General features: G+C 41.5%; 1 long non-coding RNA gene across 1 annotated transcript; it reads right to left on the bottom strand.

The window, feature by feature from the left end:
• Positions 1 to 14,894: 14,894 nt before the first annotated feature.
• On the bottom strand, positions 14,895 to 25,032 carry LOC131918563 (uncharacterized). The gene is made up of 3 exons (XR_009381025.1): positions 24,855 to 25,032; positions 17,291 to 17,534; positions 14,895 to 15,057 (listed from the first exon to the last, which is right to left on the bottom strand). It is a non-coding gene; the product is annotated as an uncharacterized LOC131918563 (long non-coding RNA).
• Positions 25,033 to 25,347: the final 315 nt, after the last annotated feature.

Below are 25,347 nucleotides of genomic sequence, written 5' to 3'. Positions count from 1 at the left end.
CATATGTCTGAGATGACCCTGCTATGAAGGACTGGCAAACATCTGGCTGACATGGATATGTTAGCTAGGAGCTAGGAGGAAAGGAAGGAGGGGAACGCGGGCTGTTTTTACTGTAGTGAGAAAGCTAACTTCACACACACATACACACACACACACACACACACACACACACACACTGAAGCAATCTGTGTTTGTGAGAAAAGTAGAAATACTAGAAAAAATGTATTTATGAGGATTTCTTATTCCCATTCTGTGAGCATGGAGAACAAAGTCTGGAGATGGTGTGTAACTCCCAACCAAAAACGAAAACCAAGTAACCCCAAAACCCCAAAACAAATAAACAAAACCCTCAATGATTGCAACCCAGATCCGTTTGGTCGTAAACTTGGCAATTACTGCATGTGTAATCCAATGAAGTCACACTCCATAGTGCCGGCCATTCTTACTGCCCTTGCAGACATATTCTGAACCAAGCCCTATTCTTTCTTTCAAAGTCTAAAAAGAGCCATGCCCTGAGCTCCTCAGACAGGAGACAGTTTTAGGAACAGGTTACATTTGCTGCTCTGGAGGAGAGTGCTTGAGTGTAGGAAACCTTTGGTCTATGCCAGCTTGGAGAAGGGTGGCTGGCTGATGATGCTGGGAACCTGGAGAGCAAGTGTTTACTGAGTTTTCACCATAATCTCAGGGCAGAGTGCATTACCAAAGGGAAGAGGTGAGAGAATCAATGGACAATATTAGCTAGACTCCCGAGTATTCTAAAGGGGTGTCTAAATTGGCAAAGTAGCAAGAGAGACCTGCCAGAGGAACAGCAGCTCTCAGGCTCCCTTCCTCTCTTTATTTTCAGGGAGAGAGAGTTTTCAGAGTCCCTCGGAGGAAGCTACCATCCTCCAAAACCCAGGGAAGAGTTCAGTGCAAGTGTGACTGCCTGGGGCTTCTCCCTCCATCCTTGATGGCAGGATTTGCCCTTCAGGCTCCTCAGCTTCCTGGGGATTATCTCTGCATAATTACTCTGTGATCCAAATGGTTGATTAGAGACCCTGCAGCCTTCTCTTTGTCAACATGTTACGCTTGCTGCTGCCAAACACAACAGCTTTTTTAAATTATTAAAATGTTCGCGATGGTAGCATTTAAAATGAATTTCAGGGCTGTGATAGTCACATTGTGAGAAAGGCTTATGTATGTGTTTACGTGGGAAAGCGTTACCCCCTAATGACTTCTCCTTGGTCCCAAAGATTTTCTCTAAGAACATCGAACTGTGAAACTGCACCAAAGGTCACGGAAGGCTCTCGACCATGCCTCTGTGAACTGATGAGAACATTGTGTGCGATGTGTGTGTGTGTGTGTGTGTGTGTGTGTGTGTGTGTGTGTGTGTGTAGAGAGACTCTAACCCATTTTCATCATTCCAAGTCCACTTTCTTTCATCAACTCCAGAGTCATCAAATGTGAAATCAGCTCATCATATGCTATGGATAATTTGAATGTCATGTCCCAAAGTTTGTCTGGGAGCTTCCTCACTCTGGAAGGATTGGAAGGTGAGGGCCTTTGGGAAGTGGCATTAGTGCCTTTATGGGAGACCCCAGAGAGCTCTCTCACTTCTCTGTCATGTAACATAAGAGTGAGAAGATGGGCAAGAAGGTCTTCTCCAGCCACAGACTCTGCCAAAGACTTGATCTTTAATTTACCAGCATCCAGAACTATGAGTGGTAAGTTTCTGTTATTTAAAAATCTCCCCAGTTTGTGTATTTTGGTATTTTTGTGATGGTAGCTCAAACTGAGGAACACAGTAAATATTACTGGTATCTGAAATCTTTCTAATCAAATTTCAGTCATTTGAGAGTGTTCCTGTTGTCAGAACAGGTCCCAGACCTCATTACAAACACTATTTCTGATCTGAGTGTATGTATGTGTTCATGTGTATGTACACGCATACATACATGAGAACATATGTATGTGGTTGGCGTCAGGTATCTTTGTTAATTTTTCTCCACTTGGGTATATGGAGACATTATCTCAGAGAGAAACTGGAGCTCACTGTTTCAGCTAGACTGGCTGGTCAGAAAGTCCCAGGGATCCCCCCCTGTCTCTGCTACCCTAAAACTAGGATTACAGGCATGCACTATCACACCTGGCTTTTTACGGGTGTTGGGGATCTTCACACAGACCATCCTTGAGAAACTGGTATTTTGCTGACTAACCTGTCTCTTAGACCCTGATGTCTGATTTTCTGAAGAGTCACAAGGAAATTATAGGGAGAAATCAAGCAGGAAAAGGCACCACTTTTTTTTTTTTCATTTTAAAAATGTTTTATTTTTTCTTATAAAAAACATCTGACCCTGACCAAAGTAAGTTGATCCAAAGACAGGGAGAGGACTCACTGTGTTTTCCACGGCTTATCTATTCCACCTGGAGACCTGCAGCTAATGATTGGCCATAAATGACTAGCTGATGCTTCTGTATTGATTTGTGGTCTACAGCAGCCTTGCTTCCTCTGCTTTGTGACATCATTTTCCTGCTCATTTCCCACAGTTGCATATGTGGGTTTATGGCATGCAAACTAACCCAACAAATGGAAGAAATTGTGCATCATGTCAGAGAGCTTTCAGGAACAGAATTTGGAACAAAGGAGCCAATACTTGACACATCCATAAAAATCAAGAGTGGTGAGATAATGGATGAGAAATGCTTCTTAACCCGAGATGAAAGAGTCCTGCTCACCGAATGTGTAAGTGAACGGTGCGGGGGTGTTCCTTATCACCTTGTGTCTCCACTCTCCTCGATATGCACTTCTGGGTCAGTGGACACATTGGACTAATGGACAGATGTTTATTCCACAATGCCCAGAGGGTTGATCAAGATTGAATATCCATCAGCAGGACTGAGGAAGGCTTCTTAGAGGTAATGTGGTGTGGTTTCAATGAGCTGTAAAAGACTAAAAATCCAGAAACTAAGATAATGATACTTGTAGAGGGAGAAAAAGAAAGTTTATAGTGTTCTGATCGGTTACAAAGCTTTTTACAGAAGAACCTTTTTCCCAAGCTACCAAAACTTCTGGAGTCACCAACTACAACAGCTTCCCTGTTCCATGATTCCTGAAGAGTCTGAAATATTAGGGGATTGTCACAGGTCTCTCTTGACTAATGGCTCTTATACGAAGGAGGTCCCCTTCTTTGCTGTCTTTTTCTGCTGCTTGAAGTCCCTCGGGGAACTGTTTATTGAAGTATTCTGCTGCACTCCTGACATTTAAGTATCATTGAATCAAGACTCTGGCCTTCTGCAGTGCGTCCCTGCTGTTTGGTGTCCATTCATGCCTTAGGATCTTCGTGCATGAGGCATTATAGTGCCAGAAACTATAAGTACTTCCATTCCAGGCTAACGGCTTGCACAAAACCCACTTACCAGTTTTCACTCAGAGTTTGCAGGACTGTGCAAAAGGGTGAGCTCCTTTTAGGAGTCAAGGTTATAGTTCCCCAAATGATGTCTTATGATCCTGTGGCATCCACAGAGACTCAAACAGATCAGTGTCACATGGTATGGAGCCTTGTTGAATCACAGAAAGATCTCCTGGTTATCAGTACATGAAATAAAAAATAAAATAAAAAAACCCCTAAAGACTTAGGTATCAAGTTACCACAATAACTATAAGTCATCGTAGTGATCTGTGCAGCGTGGGACAGTGTGTGGCATAATTATCTGTTGCATGGAAGATTGCAGGAGTACCAGCCCGGGTAAGGACAAGCAGGGATCTTCAGATGGGGGACTGTGATACTCTCAGAGGAGAAAGCAGACATCCTTGCAGCTGATGGGAAAAGTACTGCCTTATGTGTCTCTCCAATAGGAGATGAAGGTCACTGACAACGGGTGGAAGAGCTTTGTGGTGGGCTTCAGACCTTCAGGTTACTCACCTATAAAATGGGATGATAAGTCCTACAGGGCCAAAACAAATATCAAGTAAGGTCACTTCAGTTGTGAAAGCTTTCAGTTTATGGATATTTTGGCATGCTATTTTAGATGTGTGAGCCAACCTTCATCTTCATCAAGTAAGGGTGGAAGATTTGGGGGGAAAGAATGAACATGTACTGAGTATATAATGCATTCATAAGGAATGCCATGTTATCTACTACTTGTGATAACCCAGTGAGGTGGGAGTCTATGACTTAGAAAACTCGTTTGAATCTCAAAGTGTTCAGAAGACAGTAAGTGATGAATCCGTGATTTAAATTCAAATTGATCTGATACCCTAGCCTATGTTCTGCTTTCTGAAACATGATACTTCCACCCCATGGTAAGTGCAAATTGGGTGAGAAGTGTCTAGAACTGTTGGCTTTTTCTACTTTTAGCATTCAGTTGGTGGAACATAATTTTCGACCTGTTTTCAAGAGCCCGACGTGAGAAAAAGGTGTGGGAAAGCATTACACCTAATATCTTGCAGCTAGTAAAACTCATCTTCAAATCAATTCTTGTCCTTAGGAAGTTAGGCAACAACTAATATTTATGTTTCACTATTAGGATTTTACTAAATTCCAATTTTAGGCTTCTTTGAAGAACTGAGGCAACTGAATGACAGTTTTTCATTTTATATCATTTTAAAAATAAAATTGCAAGTCTTTATTTTTCCAAAAGATGGTCTTTCTTGTGTTTAAGGAATAAAAGAACTACCCATGGATATACATATAAATGTATGTATGTTACAGAAGTTAAAGCATTTATTCCTGTAATTCAATTAGTTTTCCAATATAGCAATAGACAGACAGATACACACACACACACACACACACACACACACACACACACACACACACACAAAGACATACATACTTACACATATGAGGAGAGGGGAGAGAGGAAAAGAAAGAAAAAAGAGAGAATTCTATTCTGGAAGTATTTCTGAGACACACCTAGAAATAATGTTTTACTGATACCTGGGAATTCCTTAGCCTTATTAGTGTTGATGCAAAATTAACGATGTATGCATGGACATAGAATATGAATGTATATCAAGAACACACACAAACACACATATATCTTCTGGCATGTTATGATCTTTAAAGACCTAGGAAAAAATTTTATTAGTATGTCTTCATAATGTACAAATCCATCCCATTTTGAAAGCATGTGTTCGTCTACCTGCCCTCGTGGTTTGGTTATGGGATCGTCTGGAGACTCTTCATGCGCAGGATCCATCCTATTTCATTTCAGAGGCACAAGAGGTGCAGCCCACTGCTAGGTGTGGTGTGTGAGTGAGAGTGACTCCTCAACTTTAAATGAAGAACACATGGAGATGAAGACTGGCCACAAAGAGCCAAAATGAAGTCACTTCTGAGCCTCTTCACTTGCTCCTCATGCCCCTGCACTCGGTAAAAAACAGATACCAACTCTCCGAGTTCCAGCTAAGGGATGAAGGTGCTATGCCAATGGTAATCTTCAGCATCTAACTTTTTGGTGAAGCTTCTATTGTCTGTCAAGGCAGGATCCATAGTGGCTGCCACAGCCACTACCACTGACACACGCCTACACTGATGGATGTCTCTGCATCTCATCACCATCTTCCATTTGTTATCTCCTCCAGGATGACATTGACAGCTTGTTTCTGATGGATCACTGAATCGGAGCTGACAGCATGGACCCCTTTCTACATTGTGTATCTTAAAATACTTGATTCTTTATGAGTTAATCAGCCATCTGCCTGTAGCACAGATTTTCCTTTCAATCTCTTCCCTTGGAAATGAACAACTTGAGTGGGTTGGTCTTGAGCCACACAGGAGAGAAATGAATAGACTAGTGCTGATGATCCACCTCCCCTGTCCCCTGAGAATCTGAATGAGAACTCAAAGTTCAGACTTTACCGCCATCACTGTCCAACACAAGCATGTGTTTGCCTTCATCATCACCACAATCAAGCATAACAGGTTTCCCAAGATTCTACTACTGTGACTTCAAAGTCATGATGGACTTATCACCCAGGGCTGTAAGCCAAATAAACTATTTCTCCCATTTGTCAGAATGGTTAACCATAGCAGCAGGAAAAGAAACTAAGACAGAAATTGGTCCCAAGAAGTAGGGCCACCGCTATGACAAACTGGACCACATCAAGGACCACGAGGTCCTTTGGCATTGGTTTGTGGGAGGAGTTTGGAATTCAGAGCTAGACGTTCTAAACAATTTAAAAGTGTTTAAATGCTGGAAGCAGAAGTTAATGAGCCTTTCTATGGGGAGCTTTGATGACCGTGATGCTGACAGAGGAAGGAAGAGTGGAGATCTTGCTCATCAGATTTCAGAATTATCAAGGACTGACTAGGGGGGGATTTATTAAGGCAACTCCACATAGTTAAAAGGGAGGTTTATTTTGGGGTATCTTACAACATGTAAAGGGATAGGTTACAGGATCCGAGAGAGGTGAAGTGCAGTCCAGCGGTGTTCTCTGGAGAACTCTGCTCAGTCTACCATCCAGCATCCAGGATCACCAGGAACCAAGAGAGCCGGCACATCCAGATCTCAGGTCTTAAGGGCTCCCATCTCGGCCCTGCCTCAGGGGCAGGTCATAGGTAGGCATAACAGTTACCGGAAGCCTCACTGGGGGTAGTACTTCCAGGTCAAAGCTGGAACAGCTACCCACTACAACTGACTGTATCAGGAACTGGGCTAAGGCTCATTTAATGTGATAGTTTGACCAAGTATCTAGCTTCATTCTTCCAGTGCACTGAGTTTGAATGAAGTTGAACGTGAAGCTAATCTGCTAACTTGCTTAATAAAAGAAAGATGGGAGGGGAACTTCAAGCTTCCACCAAGGATAGTACAGATAGCAGTGCACCTGTAACTGTTGAAGATACTGATGCCATTAAAGAGAAACCTGTCACTCCGCCCAAGACAACAGGAAAGTGTTTCCTCAGGGTTAGCACACAGATGCTGATAGAAATTTAGTCTAAGGCAAACACGCAGGCTACACCTTCAGCTGGGAGTCGAACTCGGCAATGACGTTGTCTACACAGTACTGGTTTTGAAGACAGAGATACAATATTGAGGTCATGGATAGCAGATGAGGCCGAGCACTTGTGTGGCAGGGTTTGACCGTCTTCTGTGAGGCACTGAACAGATATTATGTGAAACTGTGAAAGTGAAGCCCAAACTGCCATGGAAACCCCTGGATATTGGAGAAACTGGGACCACAGAACAGCCACTAAGGAGGGATACAGGTATAGAGTGGAGCTGGCCTAATCCTAAAAGAGAATCTGTATGCTGCACGCGTCAGAGATGAGGGAGTCGACTACACAATCCTTTTGGCGTCCACTTGGTCACGTCACGAGTCTGAGATACTAGATGTGAAGCTGGAGGATTTAGTGTTCGCCCTGCCGGATTTGGGTGGTGTTTTGCTTTGATAGTTTCTTGTTGTGCACTGATTAGCCAATTTATGTTGTAACAGGAATGCTTGCTCTGTGCCATTGTATCCTAGAGGTATGTAACTTGTTTTTTCATTTTGTGAGAGCACACGGTTAAGAGGAGCGACTTTCAAAGAGCTGTAGCTGTTAATAAAATGACTATGGGAATAGCTGAAGTGGGACAGAGTGTATTTTTATCATGTAAGATGGTCACGAACTTATGGGAACAAAGAGTGAGTTTGTGGGAACAAAGAGTGGAGGGTATGGATTAAAGGTGTTATGTTTGGATGTCAAGTTGACAATGGGTGGGGTTGGAATGGTTAGTATTGACTGTCAACTCTACACCTAGAAGGCAAGGTTTCAGGCACACCTGTTAGGGATTGTCTTGATTGTCTTCTTTGATGTGGGAAGGCCCGTTTTAATCATGGGCAGGGCCATTCCATGGGTTGGAGTGTCTGCATTGCACAAAATGGAGAGGGCAACCTGAACACTAGCATGCATGCCATTAATTCACTGTTTTTATTATTGACGATAGATGAAGCGATGCGACCAGTTCTCTGAGGCTGCTGCCACTGTGGCTGCCTTGCCATGATGGACTATAAGCTGAAACTGTGGGACACGTCACTTCTCTCTTTAGTTGCTTTTGTCACTATTTTATCGCAGCGACAGAAAAATAAACTAAGACACATGGTTTGCACATGGTCAGAATCAGCAACCTCAATGCTCAACTCCGTGTTGCTAGGAGATATGAGATTGTAAGAGTTGATTGGTGCCTTGCCCTGGGTCCAACACAATGTGAAGTCAAGGACATTATGGTCAAATCTATTACAAGCTTAATGGGAGCTTCACGATTTTTTTTCAAATTAAACTGAGAAAATGATAGAGTTTTGTGGCATTTTGAAAAAACGAATAAAGATGCCAGGAAGTTAGCTCAAATCCTGATTTTTACCTACCTGCCATAAAAGCATGCCTGTGACCCATTCATAGCATTGTCCTTTGAGGACACGTGAGAAACACTGATTGAAATTATAGATGGTCCTCCACTTACAGTGGTTTGACTTATGCGTTTTCAGGTTTACAGTGATAATGTGCTTTGCATTTTGATTTTCCACCACGTGTATTTCCGTATTTCCAGTATGCTTTCTGAAAATGCTGGGCAAAAGCAAACTGCAGTTCCTACTCAGCCAACAGATCATGAGAGGGGACACACCTGATAGGCTATGGGGGGGGGGCTGTCTTGCTAAGTAAAGATGTTGGCTAGGTTATGAATATTATTATAACGTATTAAATGCATTTCAACTTAGGATGTTTTTAACCTATAGTGTGTTTGTCAGGGAGCAACTTCATTATAAGTCAAGAGGCATCTGAACATATTGTTGAACCACACATGTACCTGCTGAGAAACCATTCATACCTGTATCATACTTCATATGTCCCCCAAATTAATGAGTGAGCGTAAATATTCTCCAAAGTTTTATGTGTCATTCATTGTTCTGAGTTTTAGCTGCTTTATTGATCCCAAAGGCACAAGGAGACCTCAGGGAAGCAGGGAATTGGACACACAATATATCCTGGGCATTTCTAAACCACAGACTCCTTGTTTTCAGACTAACAGAATTTAGCTAGACCTTTTTCTGTTTAATTATCTCCAAAGACAAACCCCAGGTGAGTTCAGAGAATAGATTGAATTGGCCTCAGAAAAAGTCTTGAGGAGAAGTGGCCACAGAGCTTTGTTCAGGGTTGTTCCCATGACAGCAGTACGCAATGGTTGTTTATCATGGTTATGAGGGGTAGACTCAAACCACACCTTCGAGCACAGTATTACTCAGGAATGTTCCTGGGAGAAGTTCAGATTCTGAGCAATAGAAACTTATTCTTCATAGTTCTGGGGGGCGGGGTGAGAAGTCCAAGAGCAAAGTGCCAGCATCCGTGGTTCTAGTGAGGGTCTTCGGCTGCCACTTTCTCAGTGTTTTCACACAGTAGCAACAAATGTCCTGCTCCAGAGCTCTTCATAAAGATGCTAACCTTGCTAGTGAGGCTCCTCTCCAATTACCTAATCATTCTCCTCAGACCCCACCTCTAATGACATCATCTTAAGGATAGAATTTGATCATATGGATTCAGGGAGGACATGCACAGTCAGACCACAGCATCTAACATAATATTCTTCAAGAAGATGGTAGAGCTGGTTCCTCCTAAAAATTTCCCCTCAGGCCTCTTCTCAAGGAGCATCTTCTTTATTGTATAATCATCCTTCACATATCATGTGGCAGTTGTGTCTTCAGAGTGCAAACTGCTTAAGAACTGGGACCATATCTCATACGCTTTTCAATCCACAGTACTGTGCAAGTATCCAATAAACTATCAGATAATAAATGACTAGATTCGAAGCACTCTGTTGGATAGTATGTATTATGGTAAGGTGACATGCTACAGTAGTTACAGGCTGCTCACTATTTAAAAGCTTTTCTGTCCAAATACTCACTTCATTAAGTCATTTGTAGAGAACTTGAAGTTTCTTAGAGAAACATTCTCATCTTGGTGAGTAGCTTCCTACCTAAGCTATGAAACTTATAGTAACTGATAGTATTACCGAATGAAGACTCACCTAATAAGTTTAAAATCTGGATCCAGGAATGGCAGTATCAGAATGTGTCTGTCTACTCTTACCTGTGTGTGATCAGTTCCTAGATGTCTTCTGAAGGATTATTTGATAATCTACCATTTATCTTAAGGCATGGTATTGTCTCATCTGAGATCTATTCTGTCTCTAAAAGCACTGAACTTTAAAAATACCCCCACAAAGCCCATCCTAACACAGATTTTCTTGGTGTACAAGATGTCATATATGCACAAGACAAGCTCATCAAAATGAGCCACACAAAAATGAATGTCTTATTCATGAGAGGCTTGCTTTAAGTGACCACTGAGATTAATGCTCTGGGCTCCTCTGACTCCACAGGTTCTTCCTGGCTTTGAGGAGCCCCGGGTTCTCTCAGGGCTCTGTTATTTCATTCTGACTTTCCTGGAAACAGAAGTGCATGTGCTGCCTTTAGCCTGGGTAGCAGTGACCCTGCATGTTCCGCCTACATCATTTATTTATAAGTTGGCAGGGAATAAGTCTGGTACTTTCTGTGCTGAGGAAGCTGACTAACACAGCCCTGGAATGCAGATGCTCTCAACCTTCAAAAGGCGGCTCCAGCCATGCCTGTGAACAGTCTGGAGGACCCTGGGGCTTGAAGGCTTGAGTTAATGACACACCATCACATGGCTGTGGTTACAGACTGCCTTGCCAAGGTTGTACAGCTGGTAGCCTGTGTGCTGGAAGATGCTGGTGCCCCCTGCTGTACCTGGAGTTGCCAGAGAAACAGTTTCGGTGGGGTTTAAAGAGAGCTCAATTTATCTTTTCTCTGAGGCGCCCTTGTTCCTTGGCTTCTGGCAGGTCTCAGTCTGCTCGGTTGTGGTTATGTCTGTGTTAGATGCTAAGCCATCTGTCTTCCCCAGGGGCAGAGCTGATTTATAAGCGAGGCTATAGACAGTGGCTGGCACTGTCCTAGCTTGGATTTTACTTCAGACTGGAACCTCCTGAATATTCCACACTGTGTTCACTTTCTTGCATGGGACAAGCATTCCATGTGGGTTGGTTTATTTTGGGCAGGGGTGGGGTGGGGAAGGGGGAGTTTTGAGTGTTTGTTTCCTATAGAGTTATATAATACTACTGTAGCCATTTTTTCAGTTCTCTTAATCTTCTCAAATGAAGTTTGTCTTCACTTCCCATCAGATTCTTTCTCTACAGCTGACAGATGCTCTTCAAATTCATGCTTTTATTAAATATTAAAGCATATATTTCCAGGGAAGGAATGTATTCTTTGCTCAGAGCAGCACTGGCAGATGAATTTCCTCCACTGGAGGGGAGATGACTTTACGGAAGGCTTATGATGTGTCGTCACATAATCCACCAGGAAATAGAGATGGAGAAGGCTCTATGTTATTTGAAGCTTCAGCCAGGGCTTTATTCCTCGAGGATGCTTGGTATGCAGCAGCATTGCAGGGCCATGAAATTCTAGGTCAACATGACAGAATTAAAGCTGATGAATAATGCATGTGGATCTAGAGAAAAACCTGTACCTTCCGACAAAGATGGTAACGTTTAAATTCTTGCAACCCAGGCACACATCTTTTATTCAGTGAATGGACTCCCACATGCAAACTTTGCAAATAAGAACAACTTTATCATTTGTGAGAATGATTTGACCCCCCCTCCCCCACTGTTTACTGAGCACCAGACATGTGCTTAGCCTGGTAACAGAGAAGGATTGAGATACAGCGTAATAAAAGGGTCTCTGGGATTTGGCTAGTTTGTCAAAGGCCCTGCTGTGGGATATTCTGTATGGCAAATGTGTTGCTCTGATTGGTCAATAAATAAAACACTGATTGGCCGATGGCTAGGCAGGAAGTATAGGAGGGACAAGGAGGAAAATAAAGCTGGGAAGTGGAAGGCTGAGTCAGAGAGACACTGCCAGCCACCACGATGACAAACAGCATGTGAAGATGCCGGTAAGCCACGAGCCACGTGGCAAGGTATAGATTTATAGAAATGGACTAATTTAAGCTATAAGAACAGTTAGCAAGAAGCCTGCCATGGCCATACAGTTTGTAACCAATATAAGTCTCTGTGTTTACTTGGTTGGGTCTGACCGCTGTGGGACTGGCAGGTGAGAGAGATTTGTCCTGACTGTGGGCCAGGCAAGAAAACTCTAGCTACAAGGCCCAGTCCAAGCCTATTAGGGCATCATAGGTTTTCTGCTGAACCCTTTGTTATTTCTGTTCACAGCTCCCAGGGTAGGTACTGCTATGCCTTTACAAGGAAAACACAATACAGAAGATGTGCTTTGAGAGAAAAAGAACAAATAGGATACAGGTGTCATTCATACTTGGTATACGTATGTTGTATGTTGTATGCATGCATAATAGAATCCATTCTATACATACATGTATGTATAATTACCATAAGATATTAGCCTGCATGATGGTGGAGGCTGAGAAGTCCCATGATCTCTCATGAACAAGCTAGAGACTCAGTATGACTGGTGGTATGACTGGGAGGTCTATGAACCAATGATGGAGTTCCGGTATGAGCTGAAGTCCTGAGAACCAGAAGAAGACCTCTATCCCGAGTCAGTCTTCAGGTAGAGTGCAAATTCATACTGCCTCTCTCTTTGTACTCTGTTGAGGCCTTCAGCTGATAGGATGAAGCACAGGGAGAACTCCTTTTCCCACACTGTCTTTCCCAGTTTACCAGTTTACATGCTTATCTTTCTGAGAAATGTTATCACAAACATACCTAGAACTACTGTTTGCTCCACATCATATGACCCCTTCAAGTTGGCACAAAACATTTACCAGGAAAGAAGGGGAAGACAGGAAGTTTGGTGTCCAATAAGTAAGTGATTCCAGCAACTCCAGGTTACACACAGCAAGAGAAAGAAAAAAAAAAAAAAAACTTCAAATAATTGCAATCTGACTTACTTAGTGCCCTTTACACATATCATACACTTAAGCTTTCTCAGATGACAACTCAAAGGAAGTGGTCATGCTAGTCATCTGGGCAGCCTCCCTATTCTCAAGTCAGTCCCCTTTCTCATTACTCCCGGACTGAGCATCATGGGGCCACTGGTCCATGGCTGGTGATTAGTCTTCTAGTTACAACTTTCAGCCCTACCTTGAGGTCCATTATACAGTGCACAGACACCTGCTTTCAACCTTATTCCAGAATTCCTATAGATCCAGCATCTTTCTTGCTCCTTCCAGACCTTTAAGAAGCTCCGTGTTTACCCTCAACTCCAACCCCATAAGTAACTGTTGAGTTCTTCCTGTTGGCTCTAAGCCTACCCGCCTGTCGCCCCTCATCTGTCATTATACACTTGCAGTACCTCCGTTTTCCCATGTCTATTTTCTCCCATTTCTCACTGCTGGGTCTTCACTCCCAATACACATAACACATTCCTTGCTTGACGTATACTATCTCTTTGTAAGATATGGAATGACGTAAATTCGATTCAGTTCTTTCTCTGCCACTGGTTGTTACACGTTTCTCAAAATCTCCCACCCCAAATGATTAAAGTCTCTAACAAAAAAAAGCTAAAATGTAATTTTTGCTTGGGGTTCAAACATTTTCTATCAGTTGGTGTTGCTTTTTTTTTTTTTTTTTTTTTTGTATCGTGAAGTTCTCAGTGGCTTCTTCCTGGAATCTTAAATCCTTCCCCCTGGAGCAGGGGTTCTCAGTGTTTTAAGGCTGCAACCCTTTCATACAATTCCACATGTTGTGGTGACCCCCCAGCCATAAGATTGCTTTCGTAACTGTAATTTTGCTCCTGTTATAAAAAGTATGTAAATATCTGTGTTTTCTTATGATCTTGGATGACTCTTGTGAATGGGTCACTTGACTCCTTTGGAGTCACAATCCATAGGTTGAGAACCAATTCCTAAATTAAAACAACTCTTCTGAACTGTCAGTTTCTCTTCTCAGAGCAGATCACAGCTCTGAAATTCTGGATCCTATGTGTGTTCACTCCTCTGGAGAACTTAATGCATGTCTTGCCTCTGAGGACCAGTTTCCAATGGTGGTGAATGTTGTAGCATCTTACGAAAAGTCCAAAGTTACTTTTATAGGACCATATGTTAATGCAAGTTTAATTTCACACAAAGATGTATTAAAAACAAATAACTTTTCTCACAGTCTTTTATTAATCTACTTGAAGAGATGAGCCTTTACACATGCATTATTTCTGTGTGAAGGTGCTAAGTGAGGTGTGAAATCACATGGCACTGTCAGGAAGAAGCCGAGAAGAGCAGGGAAGTATTAGAAGATGGAAACAGGGATGCACATGATGGAACTGAATGGGCAGTGGTAGGCTGAAGCTGTCATAGGCTGGCCAGAATCAGTGTGGGCACATGATTCTATCTAGGAATTCTCCCAGCTCTTCCCTGTACTTTGAAAGAGGGGGATTTAATCAGTAGAATAAGAGGGATGAGGGCATGGCTGGAAGGGGAACGAAAAGAGACAGTCCTGAGAAAATGAGGTTCTTCCTCCGTGATGGTTTACTAGCTCTTCAGTAAGAGACTGGAAAATAATTTTCCATCTGTAATTCCTCTTGATTGATGGCTAATTTAGAGTATAGATATGTATGGAAGTAGTACTTCCTATAGGTGCTGAGAGGTCCTTTTATGCAGGTACAAATCAACATGTTTAATTAGACCCTCTGCCAGGCAGGCAGATGGGGTGATGGTATAGTTGTATAAAGCCACAAAGTGAAGAATATAGAACCCTATTTCTCCTTTGTAAAAATTCTCTTCCTATATTTTATAATATTTTCCATACTAGATGGGAAAATACAGTGGGCTAACCTCAAAAAAAAGAGTTAAAAGAACTGAGATGGAGTTGAATAATTCTCTAAGAAGAACCCTTGTCAAAAATGTCAGAAGATATAAGACTATACAAAACCTTAAATAAACATTAACTTTAAATCATTTTGTTTTATCAATATGTTACATGCATTATAATTATGCTGGCAGCTGGTATGTACTTTAGAACATTCTGGAATGTCATCCTTGACAGTTCTCAGGATGTTGTTCTAACTCATTTCCTCTTAATGGTACAGTCTTCTTAGAACATAGTTTTCATCTGCAAAAAGATGATACATATTTTAAAGAACTTTCCACCAATTAGAATGTAGGGCCAGTAACTGATCGCACAATGAAAGATAGGTAGAGATATAAAAATGTGACGTATTTTGCAGAATGAGGACAATGGAGATTTTTATAATAATTAAGGAAATTGCAGAGAGAATTTTTTTCCTGTTAAGATTGGATCTGGTCTCTCACCCAGTTAGCAATGATTTTAGTTAGTTAGCCTAACATAAGTGCCTAGATAAGAGCATAATCAGGGCACAGAGCAGCAGTTCCTGATCTGTGAGCTACTGACCCAAGTATGACAATATCTCTACTTCTGTGTATTATAATTTCAAGGAGTAAGTTGTGAACATTATTTACTTGAGTGACAAACATCACAAGACAGTTAATAGGGCACTACTACATATATCTATATTTTATTCTGTTTTTGTTTGCAAAGGAATACACCACATTGAAAGTACAGACCAAGTACCTAACTCTACTCATTCAATTGCCACTAACAAATATACTTGATCCCAATTTTTCTACTACCATCCAAGTGAACCAAAAACAATCTTCTATGGAGTGATCTCCAAATCTGGATTCAATAGAAACTGACCTGGTATAAAAGGGAAAACATCTAGTTTTCCCTGTTAGAATGATGCCCTACTGTATTTCATATTGATGCAATAAAAAAATTAAGACATTAAACCCCATCATTCCTGAGTATTCTCACGGATCATGTCTATCTTGTCAAGGCAAGGCACAGTCAAGAGAGACAGGTCTCAAGGTCCTTCCTGAGGATCTTTATTGGACTTAACTGTCATTAGGGAAATACACCAAAGACCTAGGCCAGGTCATAGCCAACAATCTTGGAGCATTTCAGAATTTTAGCACAGTGCTATTTAGACATATAGAGAAATTTGAGGTTCTGCTTGTTTCAGTGAGAGATATTAGTAATGAAGATTGTTTTGTTTCGTTTTTTTAAGGTTGGATTTTGTATTGTTTAATTAATTGCAGATATACATGTGGGTATGCACATGTGAGTGTGCAAGTTTCTTTAGAGGCCAGAAGAGAATGTCAGATGCTCTGGAGTTAGAGTTACAGGCAGTTGTGATCTGCTTGATGTGGGTGCTGGGAACTCACGTTGGGTGCTCTGAAAAATCTACAAGTGCTTTTGGCCTAGGTCCTATCTCTGCAGCACCAAGGACTGCTGGATTATATAAAGTGTCTTTAGACAACTTGCCGTTGGGGAGCCCATGTCCACACTTGAGTATATGTCTTAGTCTCTGTGAGTCTTCCTGGAGAAGTCTCTGCCCATCCTCATAGGTGCCTTCCTCCTGAACACGTCTCCATCTTCCAACTCTCTACTTTAAATCTAGGCTAAAACGCTTCATCAACCCCCATTCTGCTACAGGTATTTGCAAGGAAAGACAGATGCCAGAAACATGAAGACTGAAGAATATTTTTGACTTGGTGTAGAGGAAACATTATATTATGTATCAATATGGGAAGCCTTTATGTAGGCCTATTGAAAGCAAATGTTGAATTTATAAATTTATATTTATTGTGCTGAGGTGAGTTTGGGGCCTATAATTTGAGGTAATTTCAGTCTATTCAATAAATAATCAAGGAATTTGGAGTTTAGTGTATTATAGAAAAGTAAAGGTCTATTACTCATTTATCTGTTTCAAGATATAGAACAGGTATTATAGTAATTAGGGTGCAGAGTCGGGAATCCCCATAGATTTGAAGTAGTGATTGCTTGGAGGAGAGCAAATTCATATCCAGACACAAGACAGCAGCATTACCTCATAAAAGCCACTTGCTTATCTCCTTAATTTGCACCAGGTTGCATAGCTATTATGAGTCGGACCTGTACTCAGATTTTCTGAGTCTCAAATATCAATTTCAAATTTTACACCCCTCCCTCACCCCACCTGGTCCTTTGGTTCCATCTGTAAGATCACTATGAGTCTACCTCTGCCTTGCTCTCTGCTCATGTCCAAAACAGAAACTCAGGCTGTTCAGGGATGTTCCCCTGAAATGTGCATTTAAGTCAGAACATCCATACTTGCTCAAATTTGTAACTTTAAATTCAATGATACATACCTTTCTTAAACTAATATTTGAAAATAGTAATAATATATCGTTAAAAGAAATGCTGGAATAGACAGACAAATGAACTTTATTTCTAGGGTCTATGGTTAAAACTAGGAAATAGCATTAAAGAAGTGTCATGTTACCTTGGGTTACTTCAGGCAGGTTAACGAATTACCATGTGGTGGTTGACCTGCTGTTTTCCTATACCTGTGTGGGTTCTTACTAGGTTCTGTATCCGCAAGTGGTGAAGGTCTGCTAGTTTCCAAGGAGTGATACAGCACTGTCTTCTGGGGAGATGTAGGAAAAGAAGTGGGGCTAAGTTGACGGTAATGAACCAGTGCTGGTCCCAGATGGAAAGAATTCCCAGTCATAAAGGGATTTGTTAGACTGGAAAAAAAAAAAAAAAAAAGATGTAAAGCCCCCTGGTGCAATCTCACCTACAACACAGAGAGAGGGAGAAGTTCAGAGGGTGGAGGAGGTGTAAATGAGGTCTGTCTGGCAGGAGCTGCTGCCTCTAGGAAACAGACAAAACAACTGCAGGGTGCAGAAGCAACAGGTCAGGACCAGGAGAACCCAAGCTTCTTCCCTTTACTCTCCATGGGCTCCTGTCCCAGTCTTCCTGGGGCTGAACCCAGGCAAAAGTCAGATGGCAAGGGATCTGTGATGCAAATCTCAAGATCAAGCTCTAGGGGCGCTCAGAGAAGCAGGAGAGCTGGGAAGAAGTGCCCTCAGAGGGACTCAGAGCTTGTGAATGCTGTAAGAGGCACAGGCAGACTCCTCTTAATAGGATGTCTTCACTGCATCTGCTGATAAATATGTGACAGTTATGCTCTAAAACAAAAGCTCTTTGGGGCAGAAACCTGTGGTTGATAGCACACTGCCATCTGAAGAGCAAATGTCACTGTCCTGAACCTGAAGTTTGAACTATTGTAACCAGCCTAACCTGCTTTAGCCATTGGTTGCCCTGGGTCCATAGATACAGGACTCAGAATGAAGACTAACAAAGAGTTGGTCACGTCTAATTCTTTTAGGGAAACACAAAAGTAAAATGAGTGTAACTAACAAAGAAGGGAAGGGCTCTTCCACACTCAAGCTTCTGTCTCTCGATAGTACAGGAAACAAAGGAATTATTTTTATTTTCATTTCTCATAAATGAGATGGCAATATTTCCTTAAAGTCATTTAAACTGGGCTGGGGATGTGACTCAATAGCAAGTTGTCTGTGGAGTGAGGACCGGAGTCTAGATCCACAGCATCTATGTTTCAAACAAAACAAAACAAACAAACAAACAAAAAACTTGGGTGTAATAGCACCCTTCTGTAACCACAGAACTAGGGCTAAGGGAGACAGGTGGCTCCATGGGGCTTGCTGGGCAGATGAAACAGTGAGCTCCAGGCTGAAAAACCATGTCTCCAAAAACTAAAGTTAGGGAACAACAGAGCAGGAGACCTGATGTCCACCTTGGTCTTCTTACCTACTTTGTTCACACACTGCACTATACACTACAGACACACAGACAGACACACACACACACACACACACACACACACATGCACACACACACAGGGGGGAGAGAGAGAGAGAGAGAGAGAGAGAGAGAGAGAGAGAGAGATCCAATTAAACCACCCTCAGACTGAAAATAATTGCACACAATGGTTTTCTCATTTCAAATCAAGGGTTTCAGGTTCGTTTGTGAGAAATCAATGTGACCACATTTATCCTTGGCCTAGTATTGAAAAAAAATATAGTTACAGTAAAATGATTTTGGTCTTTTGAAACTGTGGGTAACTTGAGTGATTCTGACAGAATGGAAATTTCAGGCTTGGGAGTATGAAATTGCAATTCAGTAATGATGTGGGATTTTCTTCTGGAAGGTACATTTAATCTATAGATGTGTAGGCAATTTATGTGCAAAAAAGTAACTATATTCCAGTAAAGAATGTGACCCTGATGTGTCCATGGTGTGGGCTTGGCCACATTTCACAGCCCAGCATATTTTTAGTGCTATTAAATAAATGCTGAGGAATAAGGATCATGTTGATGACGGCGAGTCTTGTGAACACCAACCCAGGGTGCGGTGTTTTATTTACCTCCTTTCAGAAGAGAGTGCCAAGCATTCATTTGTAATCCACTGATGGCTCAACTGAAAGAGTTTTCAGTTGGGGAAAGTTGAGCAGAGTCAAACTTAATGCTCAGCAAACACATAGAATGGATATTTAAAAAATTAGAACTTAAACATATGCTTTGAATTTAGCAGAGGGATTACAGACTAAAAGTCCCTACTATCCTTAAATCACCCTGTGTTCACATAAACTTGTGCATTTGAGTGCACATTTGAGTGAAACACACACACACACACACACACACACACACACACACACACACACACCTTGGACTGCTGTCTCAGCACTGGTCTCATAGGTGACCTCCTGCCAAGGCCAGTGTGACAGTTTCTACAGACTTCTCAACAGACTCAGGCTGCCAGGGATACACACGAGATCAATTCACTCTGAGGATGCTCTGAGAATCTGTACAAAGTTCAATAATGCATATCAAAGATGTCACTAAAGTATCTTTAATAAGTAACACTTGAATAAATACGTCATTTTAAAATAAAAGCAAGGACCAGAAGAGCATATCCTGAAACTTAACACATTCATTCTTAACTGCTATGTGTGCATGAGAATAATGGCTTGGATTTGGAATGGAGGCAAGAGTAGAATTAATAGGAGTTCTCCCTAGACACATCTTGGCTCCATTGCGTGGTTGGTTGAATTTAATAGCAGCAGCACTGGCTGCTTCTTAGGCTCAGGCACAGGAAGGTCTCCACACCAAGTTGGATTTTCACGCCGTGTTTTCTATATGTAACATGCCCTTCTGTACTTGATAGATGCTCTGGTGCTCTACCAATGCACAGTGACATGCCTTCTGCTGATAGAAGTGGAGGACTGCCATGTCTCAGTGAGCCTTTTCTGTAGCAGGAGTCACATGTTACTGCTCCTTTCTGCAACCTAACAAATATCCTTTTCTCAGCTCCACAAACTGGGAAATGAGGTTTAGGAGATATGACCTTACTGGAAGAAATATGTCACTGGAGATAGCTTTGAGGTTTTAAACCTTATACCATTACCAGTTCTCTTTCTCTCTCTCTCTCTCTCTCTCTCTCTCTCTCTCTCTCTCTCTCTCTCTCTCTCTCTCTGCTTTCGCTCATACTTCAAGATGTGAGCCCTGAGGTTCCTGCTCCAGCCACCATGCTTTGTTCCACCATCATGTATGATAACCCTCTGGAATAATAAGCCCAAAGAAACTTTTTCTTCTACAAGTTGCCTTGGTCAAGGTGTTTCATCATAGTCCAGAAAAAAAAAAAAAAAGATCAACATAGAAGTTGGTACCAGCAATAGGGTATTTCTGTGACAGAAGCAACCATGCTATTTTTGTTGTTGTTGTTTGTTTGTTTGTTTGTTTACTGTTGGCGAGCAGGGTGAAGGCAAAGAGACACACTGGGGAGCTACCTCAAGAATCCAAGAAAGAAAAGGCGGTATCTCAGACTAGAGTGATGGCACTTTTGGAAAAGGCTCTATTTGAACCTTTGTCCCAGGTTGGTGGTGCTGATTGGGGAGGTTTGTGGGACTATTAAGAGGTAGAGCCTTGCTGAAGGGAGTATGTCACTGGGGGTGGGCTTTGGGAGGTTAAAGCCTCACCCTACTTCCTGTTCTTTCTTTCTGCTTCCTGTGTGTGAAACAAAGTGTGATAGCCAGCTTCTCGCCTCTATTATGGAATCTTTGCCCATGAATGTAAGCTGAAATAAGTTCTTTCTTAAGGCACTCTTGGTCATGGTATTTTATCACAGTAACAGAAAGGTAACTAATACAACACCTTTTGGTGTCATCTTGAACACCAGCTCCGTGGTTCTGTCTTCACTCTCCCACCAGGATGGGACAAATGTTCCTGATAGCTGCTACTTTAATTTCATTTGTACTTCTTATATTATTATAAGTATGCTATTATATTTGGACTCAAACATGTGTTGTTTTTTGTGAGGCATTCAACCAAAAGTTATTAATAATGTTCATAATAAATGACCAAGATGGAATGAAATGTTTATCCCCACTGTATTGAGTAGTTGCTTTTTAACTCTGATTTATGAGTTGTATCTTTGATTTGCGCTGGCAAAGAAGGCTGAAAATGCCAGGAGAAGCATCCTAGAGAAAATGCTCTGCTCCTCAAGATGCTTTGACCCGGTGAAGGATGTGGCAAGATATTGTGTCCTGCTTCTTGTAAAATGTGAGCTGAATAGGGAGGGAGAAGACATGTCCTACATTAGTGAAAAACCAGCTCATCCCATGAACCACTCTTTCCCGTCTCCTCCCTGACTTAGCACCTCACAGAGAATGAAGCATGCTTTCTTTCTAGAATTCCTTCACACCTGCTTGGAACTGTTTACCTCACTCTGAAAACTGTTTCTTATCTGCATGTCTTCAGTTTGCTGAGATTTTTGGAAAAGATGATTTATAGGTTGTCAAATAATTCATGTTTGAAGGAACAAATATCAGCATTGTGTGTTTGCTGAATATTTCAAATGTGAAATAAAGTGCTATAAAGAAGATGAAATCATCTATTGAGTTTTTCAAAAGATGAGTTTTATGGGACTATGCAGTTCATAATCTGCCAGGCATTTTGATTGCTCAACTGGTCTCTTAAAATGATCAGTGTTCTAAACACTCTCTCTTACTCTTTTCTAACATATCCCTTCCTCTTACAGTCCCTTTATCCTTGACAAATGTGATGATATAAAGAATCATAGATAAGAAAAAGGCTCATCTTTGGTTAAGAATGATCAGAAAATCAGGATTAAGGAAATCATGGTTACAGAATTGGGAATGGATATATGGAAATCCAAGGAAGTTGAAGATCCTTGTATTTATTCCACATAGTCTACAAAGAGAATCCTCTCTATAAAAGCAACCCAAGCAGATAGGGCAGAATAGGGCAGTTGACATTATCTATACTCATTATAGGCCAGCCTTCAAACAATAGTGCTTGGATATATGGAATAAGGAATGGAATTTATGCATGGATCCATCAATACATTATTCCGTTTCACAGCATTGTTCTAGCCACTCCTGACAAGAATCCAGCCAACCAGCAACAGAGACCAATCTCTGGTGGTTTGACCTTTCACCTTTACTCAGGAATAGCTTTAACACTTATGACCAACCATTCACTTGGTGAGACACTAAGTACATTAACATCTTCTATTCTGGGAAGATCTTGGAAGGAATTAATCCACATTTCTAACATAGGTTTACCTTTCTTGCCAGCAGGATGTCACTCTCTGTAAACCAGAGAGTGACTGGTGCATTAATATGTCCTTACCCATAATGACACAGTCAACTTTACAGCAAAGAGTGGCTAAGTAACTGTTCTTACCATATTCTACAGAATCAAAACCTGTCAGACCAATAGCATGACAGAAACCTTGGGGAAGGCGTGGTTGGAGACAAGCTGGGTGACATAATCTTACAAGAGTGGGACATCAGCCTTCTAGAAGTATGTAAGACACACACTAAATATATAGCCAGGATATGGTGCTGTATAATCCCCACAGATAAACTGTATGAGAACCATAACAGGGAAGCAACAATAACCTCTCTTACCACCAAAGGATAAACATGTTTATGGAATTTGAGCCTAGCTTAGACTCTAACAAACCTGAGGCTCACAGCACAAACCCTATGGTTTGTGGTCCCGATGCCCTAGGAAGACATGCTTCCGTCAGGGAATACAACAGGCATCTGTTTGAATGCAATGCTAAAGCTACCATCGGGAAGCATAAGGCTCCCCATGCTGAGAAACTAGGATGTAAAAGATCATTGTCTTCTGAACTGCTTATATACAATGGAACAGAAGGGGTATGTTTAATGTCTTACTTGATAGTATCTTAGAATTCCCAACCATCTTTGTTGATAAGTGAAAAAAAATACCACCAGCTCAGCCTAATAAAGGCATGGTGATGAGGGCATAGACTCATCTGGAGAGAACAGAGAATGTGACTGTGCCATTTTTGTAAAAAATTATTTCATCTTTTTGCTAGTCTGAGTTATCATGACCAGCTACTATAAAAGGAAAAGTAAGGTATAAAAGAAATTCAATATGGACTGGTGATTTGTGATCGTAGTGCTGTGTTTTGTGTTTAATTAAATGGTTAGTTTAATAGAAGAGTAAAAAAGATGTCTTAATTTAATAAATACTTATTATTAGCCATTACTAAAATTTGTGTTACTTTTACTAAAATGTGCTAGGCCTAGAAGTGAGTATAAAAAAGTAAAATGACAATGTCCTATTTTTACAAGAACTTATTCTAAAAATGTGCTGAATTATATGGAAGGAAGTCAAGGGTTATGCTGAGAAAAACTCTGGCTAGATAAAATGGTGAAATAATTCACCATCGGCAGTGCAGCTTCCTGAGAATGAAAGGGGAGGCTCACTTGAGCTAACTGAAATAAGAGCACACAGCACAGCTATTCCACGAGAAGCGTGACATCGCTGACCCAATGAAGCACACGAGAGAAAAACAGCCGTCTTTGCAAGGCTTGAGGTCATGGATGACTTCGCTGGAGATGTTTTGAGTTTAACCACAAAAGGGGACGGAGGATTACAGGTGGACTGTGAGCCACCTGCATTCCAGACTATGAAAGGGGAGTGGGGAAAATCACCAAGGCATGGAAGAGAAAGGAGGACACTGCCTGGCTCAACTTGGCTGGAGTGGAGGCTCTGAAGAGAAGAACTGGGGGAGCAGGCTGGAGACAGAGGTGAAAGTGAAACCGGAGATGGGATCTTGCATACTGTCCCCTAGGAACAGTCAGCCGGAGAAAGCCATGACTGTGTCTGAACTGAAGAAGCACACTCTGATGCCAAGGCAGAAGATGGACTTGGCATGGCGGAATATAAGGTTCTAACTCTATTTCAGAGTTAAGGATCCATCTGGAGAGCCATTTGGAATTGAGGAATCATATAAATGATGCTTGCTATTTATCCAGCTTGTTTCAGATTTTTAACCACAGACTCCATTTCATTCTAATAGCAACCTCCAGGGGCTGATTGTTCGAGTATGGTTTGATTGTGTCCTTCCCAAATTCACACCCTGGAATACTTACTCCACCCTGGAATACTTACTCTCGGTATCTTTAAATATTTGGCTTATTTGAAGATAGAGTTATTGCTGATATGGCTGCTAAGGATGAGGTCATATTGAAATAGGGTAGGCTTTTCATTCAATATGGCTGATGTCCTTATAACAAAGAATCGTGAACACAGGCATGTACACAGAGAGACCACCAATGAAGGTAAAGGCCAAAATTAAGGTGATGTGGCAGAGAAGCCAAAGACAAAAAAAGAAGGAGGAGGAGGAGGAAGAGGAGGAGGAGGAAGAAGAGGAGGAGGAGGAGGAGGAAGAGGAAGAGGGAGAAGAAGAAGAAGAAGAAGAAGAAGAAGAAGAAGAAGAAGAAGAAGAAGAAGAAGAAGGAAAAAAAAGGAAAAGGAGGCACGAAAGACATTGATCCTCATGGTTCTCAGAAGAACCAATCCTGGTGACCCTTTGACCTTGAATTTTAAGATTCAGAGCAGTGAGGTAATTTCTATTGTTTAAGGCAACCAGAGGTAGACAGTTTGATATGGAAGTCATAGTAAATGGGTGCAGTCACTTACTCTGTCTTATAAAAGAAAAAAGAAAGAATAGCCCAAGTAACATTCTCTTCAGAAGCATGGAGATCCAAATTTGAATTTACACCCATCTTATCCATAGCTGTCCTCTTTCCACACATCATCATCAGGCAACAACGCACTGCCAGTTAACATCTGTATCCTGTAGTCAGCTTCAATGTTGCCTGAGGAGTCAAACTGAAATTTCTGGGTTCTGGATTCTAGTATCCCAGGGAGCCATTGTGATGTCATATGTTTTTCTCTGGTTTAAAAAAACTATTCGAGGTTTCTCAAAGTAAGGGTGGGATATTTGTAGCAAAAAATTTTCTTATGGTTAGTGGAATAATTCAAATCTCAATAGGTAGACTTATGTGCTGTGCTCTGCAGTTGAGGTAACATGACTGCAGAGGCCAGGTTGGCACATGCAACCTTTTAAGAGACCCACAATACACATTTTGAGTTTAAATTAAAAAAGCTGCCAGGAGTTCTGCAACCAGTT

The sequence above is a fragment of the Peromyscus eremicus genome, chromosome 8b, assembly GCF_949786415.1.
Source record: "Peromyscus eremicus chromosome 8b, PerEre_H2_v1, whole genome shotgun sequence".
Lineage (NCBI taxonomy): Eukaryota > Metazoa > Chordata > Mammalia > Rodentia > Cricetidae > Peromyscus > Peromyscus eremicus.
This window is presented reverse-complemented; position numbering and strand designations above follow the sequence as displayed.